Source organism: Physella acuta, unplaced genomic scaffold (genome assembly GCF_028476545.2).
Source record: "Physella acuta isolate Inbredline_101_S28 unplaced genomic scaffold, ASM2847654v3 ptg002216l, whole genome shotgun sequence".
In the NCBI taxonomy this organism is placed as follows: domain Eukaryota; kingdom Metazoa; phylum Mollusca; class Gastropoda; family Physidae; genus Physella; species Physella acuta.
The window spans coordinates 1-6,189 of NW_026733716.1; the positions used below are offsets into that span (position 1 = coordinate 1).

Sequence of the window (6,189 nt, forward strand, 5' to 3'; positions counted from 1 at the left end):
TTCTTCCACACTTTATTCTCCGGGGGGGGGGGGGGTCTTGAAATTTTCGGGGGGGGGGGGGGTGGGCGGTAGACTTTCCTTGGGGGGGGGCGCGGACACTGTTAAAAGTATATATTTTCTACATAAATTATATAAATTTCATTTCGTTCGGGGGGGGGGGGGTGGTAGAATTTTTTCGGGGAGGGGAGCTCAGCCCCCCCCCCCCCCCCCCCGAAGAGATGCCTAGAAGAAACTCTGCCGCCACCCGCGCGCAGCGCAGCGCTGGCGCTCTGCTAGTATTCATTAATTCAATGTTAAGTGGAGAGTTGGGATGGGGTCTGAAGGAGTTGAAAAAAAAAGGAACTTGAAGTAAAAAAATATTAAGCGCATTTTTTTTTTGCATTTGTTTTGTGTGGTTGGTTGGTGTGGGGTATGGGCTTTTAACAATAACTGAAATTAATATGGCATTAAAGAAAAATAGTAGTAATGTTATAAGCAAGCATGGATGCTATGTAGGGTAAAATGAGACATCTCAAATCAAACATTCTTCCCTTTCAAGCAGCTCTATCCATAGCTGTTCATCGCAGTCCCTCTGCAGAATTTGTTTTATACAGTTTTGAAAACATAATAATATGATAATTAAGAGTATATAGGTAATAAAATGCTTATAAGCAAATCATTTTCAATGAATGAAAGTACATGTGAGAAAGAAATATTACTTTGTAAATCTGTATCAGTTTTCACAAGCTGATGTTGAAAACTGACGCTGTAAACAGCAAGATTTTTTTTTAAAATTGAATAAGAATTTCTTATTTGATTAATTATTAAGGATCTTACTCCAAAATGTCACATAAATTTTTTTAGAACATGATAAATAAAACAAGATATTTTTTAATTATATAAAAAAAAAATTTATTCGATTAATTATTAAGGACCTTACTCCAAAATGTCAAATGCAATTTTTTTTAGATGAATTTGATAAATATAACATTGATCAAGACATACAAGAAAACAATGCACACAGTGGAAAGGGGAGGACCAAACAAGAAGGAACACGATATCATTATGAAGATCTTAGTGGTCACTCTAGGAAAGATATTCAGCAAGGCGTCAACAACTCATATTACAAGCCGAATAAAAGTGAGCAAAGAAAAATAATGCCTGCCTGGTCGTATTAAATTCTTAAATAAAGTTTTTTAAAGTGGAAGTGATTGATGTATGGTGATTATTCTCTATGACTTTGAATCAGTCACTTAAAGTGGGCAAGCCTGCGGTAATTGATCAAACGCCCATTTCATCATCTTCATCAGAACTAACATATGTCATTGGATTCAATAGCATCCGTTTGTTTCATTTTAATTCACGTTGAGCACCATTGAAATACCAACCCTTCCTGTTACTGTAATGATCGTTGTTGTTATAATTTGTTTCAGTATTTCTCAGTATTTTTTTAATGCTATCTACAGATTTTAGTATTTAGAAAATAAATATGTTATTACTGTTGCTGCAATTTTAAAAAAAAAAAGAAACCTCTTCACTCGCTGATGGACAATAAAGACACGCACTCCCCTTCAATCTCTGAAAAAGCTATTTCTATAAACTACTGGCTGACTTAAATAGTGGGCTTTTTTAAAGGAAATATATATTAGGTCAGTAGCGTAGCGAGGGGGGGGGGGGGGGGGGGAACACGGGGGGGGGACATATGTCCCCGGGCGCCGACCTTAGGGGGCGCCAAAATGCGTTAGAAAAATAAATTGAATGGTTGAGGGGTGTGGAAATCAAAAGTTTAAGGGGGGGTGCAAATCGAAATCTTGAGGGGGGGGGGTACACATCGAAAAGTTTGTCCCCGGGCGCCGGGAAGGGTCGCTACGCCTCTGTATTAGGTAGATGAGATACAGTTGAATCGGTAGTCTGTGTATGAACGTGTTTAGGCAGAGGCGTAGCGACCTAATCCGGCGCCCTGGGCGGACTATCAATTTTGCGCCCTCCCCCCCTATTTCTCTATATAGTTATTCTTGTCTGTGAAAAATCGCCCCCCCCCCCCCAACTGGAAAGTTTTGTGGCGCTTCTTACCAGTTAATATCCTGTAACATTTTCTATTTCGGTGACACAAAGTTGTTAAATCAGTGTGTGAAGCCTTGTAGTCGTTTATTTTTCGTAGCTTTGACAATGAGCTTTCAAATTAATTTCTCTACCCCTTTTGGCGCCCCCTAAAGGCCGGCGCCCGGGACGGCCGCCCTCCCCTAGCTACGCCTCTGGTGTGTGGAGCGTGGCGTGGTGTGGCGGTTGATTTAACTTGTGTGGTGAGTGTGGGTGGAGCGAGTATGGTGTGGGGATGTATGTAGCGTTTTAACTAACAAATTAAAAGATCACCGCCCTGTCTCTTTCACATACACGTGTGGTTTATACGGCGGTCCTGGACAGGGAGAAACCTTATAACAACAACCTATGATAAGCTTTCCTTTGAGTCAACTATTGCCCCACCACAGTGATCTGGTCAGAAGAGAATACATGTATGTTGAAACAAAAACTAGTAGATATGGGGATAAGCTTATGCGCCCAGGTAGATAAACGGAGCGAAGCTATAGCGCGATAGTAGATCTTTCAATGTTGTGTAGGGGTGTGTGGGCTGGGGTGGGTGGGCTCCCCGGGGTGGGTGGGCTCCCCATTTTGTCTCCACTACAAAGTGTCGCCGGGTGTGTGTCACCCTCTGTGTCCCATTCCAGCGGTGCCGTGATCGGTGTTAGGCTGCGGTTACACTATCCGTCGGCAGACCGAATTTTTTCATCTGACGTCAGGTGTTGTCCAATCTGCCGAAGAGGGGTGCGCCCCAGCGGTTACACTGTAGCCCGTCAGAACGTATGTCTGACTACCGGCAGGCATTGGTTTCAATACAAAAAATCGACGAACAAATGCAGATTCATATTTTAGCAGAAAACAATGATGCTTCTAAGATTATTTTGCTTAATGAAAAGGAAAGAAAAAATCATATCGGAAATGTATTTCTCCAAAGAAACGCTTGGCTTTGACATTGAGGCAAGTGTCTTTGTACAGTTAATTCTTATTAAATAAGATATTTTGTTACAGTAAGTTGAGTAAGGCCTATTCTAAATACCATTAATTATTACAATTATGTGTTCTATGTAATCTATACATTTAAAACAAGTAAAATCTAAGCTATAAATTTGGTTGCAATACCTCAGTAGTGGGGAGTAGATCTAATCTATAACTATAAGGTCTTGATTCTATGTTCTGGCCTGCTTTTAGTGCTAAATTAAAATAATTTCATTTACAGATAGGCCCCTCACTACAACTGTATTGGCCTACTAATATCGAACTGTCCATTCACCTATCACCACAATTATCTATGAGACTTTTGATATTATGTGGAGATGCCTCACTAAAAAGCATGTACCATTACCAACAGCAGCAATGTGCCAAGGCCTTTGAAGACTGAAGACACCATCTGAAGTATTATGAAACATGTTGAATTTGATATTTAATTGAAATAAACTTCTTTTTGTTGTTATGTTTGTTTTATTTGTATTATTCATAGATAATAATAAAATCATTGGCCAAATCACCTGATCAATATCAATAATTCCTACTAGTTATGCCTACTTGACTAACTTTGACTTAGTCCTACTTGCTCCTTATAGAACATAGGGCCTCCACCATTTCCACCAGTTAGGCCTACTAGTTAGACTTAATTTTCTAACTCAATGTCAGTCACATGTTAGATTGTTACAAACTAAAATGGTATTGGTTTTTGATCATTTAAAAAGCGTTATTCATTGTTTTAATTTATTAAGCAAATCTGTAAAACATGTTTAAATAGCATGATCATTAGAAATACATCTCATAAGACACAGGCCTCATTGAATTATTATTTTAACTACTGGTATAGGCAATACTCCATTACAGTTTAGGCCTGCATTTGAAGACCTCTTAAAAATAATAAAACAGTAAACAACATACATGTTTCAATTAATTGTTTTATTCAGGCATAACACAAAATTAATTAATCCTGGGTCAGGATCTTTAGCAATTGCTTCTTCCACAACTTGAATACAATTTGAATCAGTGTCATCAAAAATAAAATATCTTTTAAACAATGGTTTCACTCGATACTGAATTGAAGTTGAAGGTATCTGTATGCTGCTTATCGTTTGCTTGGAAGCGAAACAATCATTCATAAAAGATAATTGATTATAATGTCCATGTCCATGGTTTGTTTGGAGCTATACTGCCAGTTACTCTTTTGTTGCTAATCTTGATATGCTCCTTTCTAAATGTATCAAGCAGGTTTTTCCACTTGGGTTTTGCTTGTGCACCTGAAATGAATTAAATATAAACATCAGTTTAGACTCATTGTAACTTTAATGTGTTGGATACATATAATTTATATATATGCCTACAGGCTATAAATGAAATAGGTCTCTAGATAGAAAAGGGCGGATAAAAAATAGTTAGGACTGTAGTGACTTAAGTATATCAGCTCATTAATTAATTACTACTACATCTAGTCCTAGATCCAGACTTTTCTATCATAATTGTCTGGGCCTAAGCCTGATCTTGATTCCTATAGACAGTTATATAGATCTAGTAATATATAGTAACATTACAGAACAGGAATCTAGATCTATACTCTTAATTTAGATTAGATTTAGGCCTATTAATATAAATTTAATTATTAATCTCAAAATAGATTCAATGGAAATAGAATAAATTTAAATATAGGCCTATACTATTATACTTCATACATATTATTATAGATCTACCAATAGTCCTATAGATAATAATATACATAGAGATCTAGATCTAAATCTAGAAAGAATCATAGAATACTAGAAAAATAGATCTATGTCATAGATTCTAGATAGACTCTATTAGAATTTAGATAGACTATCGGATAGGCCTAGCCGAGAATGAAAGATTCAATTTTAGAACCAAAAGTAGAGAGTCTACTACTAGAGAGACTAGAGAATATTAAATTCAATGAGTAGATCTAGATCCTATTATTTAATAGGCCTAACTAATTATTTTACTAGTTATTACTAGAATCTAGATCTAGAATCTATTTTGAGGTTACTTACTTTTCTATTACTTAGTCTTAGCCCTAACTAATAACTAACCCTTAGCCTAATCTTAGAATTTAGAACGATGACGAGATCTAGATCTAGACTAGATCTAGATTCTGGATTAGATCTAGAGTCTAGAATAGTCTAGATCTAGAATCTAGATCTGAATTCTACTTCTTCAGTACTTCTAATGATCTAATCTAAGCAAGATCTAGATTCTAGATTCTAGATCTAGACTCACTCTAGATCTAGATAAAAGAATTAGATCTAGATAGGCCTATAGATCTAATAGTATAGATCTAGTTTTCTAGATCTAGCTCAGAATCTAGATCTAGAGTCTAGATTAGTCTAGAATTAGAAATAATCTAGATCTATCTAGTATCTAGATCTGAGACATTCTGAGAGATCTACGATTACGAGTTGAGTGAGAGTCGATAGGCTAACCAAAAAAAATGTGAATGAATGATAAAAATTAATCAATGAAGTGAATAAGTGAAATAAATTACTTAACTTGTACATCCGAGTTAATCGGCTATTTCGGACCTTTACTTTTCTCTCTTGAATAAGTAAAAATCAGCTTCTCTGTGTCAAATACTACAACTTTCTGTTCAAACTGAAGTCCTCCATTTTATATTTTGTTTATCCCTGCCAGATAAATTTTCATCAGAATGTGTTTTCCGTCAGAACAGAAACAAAATTTTAAGTTCATCATCAGGCGCCTGACGTAGTCTGACGACTCGGACGATCAGTTCGGATCTAGTGTAACCAATAGAACTGGGTTATACTTTTTGTTTGCTTTCCAGTTGTTCGGCCGTGTTGTCAGAAACAGAAATTCGGACTGCCGACGTATAGTGTAACCGCAGCCTTAGTGATCATGTTCACCAATGTAATCCAGAATTCCTGGTGTGTCTTTTGTAGTTTGGGTAAGGTCGGTTAACCCTAAGTCTTGTACATTGATGTATTGGTTGTGTCTTGTACATTGATGTGTTGGTTGTGTCTTGTACATTGATGTGATGGTTGTGTCTTGTACATTGATGTGTTGGTTTTGTCTTGTACATTGATGTGTCGGCTGTGTCGTTCACATTGATATGTTGGTTGTGTCTTGTACATTGATATGTTGGTTGTGTCT

General features: G+C 36.8%; 1 long non-coding RNA gene across 1 annotated transcript; it reads right to left on the bottom strand.

Moving 5' to 3' along the window:
- Positions 1–3,989: 3,989 nt before the first annotated feature.
- On the bottom strand, positions 3,990–5,923 carry LOC131932569 (uncharacterized). Its single transcript, XR_009384621.1, has 2 exons — positions 5,604–5,923; positions 3,990–4,313 (listed from the first exon to the last, which is right to left on the bottom strand). It is a non-coding gene; the product is annotated as an uncharacterized LOC131932569 (long non-coding RNA).
- Between the last annotated feature and the right edge of the window lie 266 nt (positions 5,924–6,189).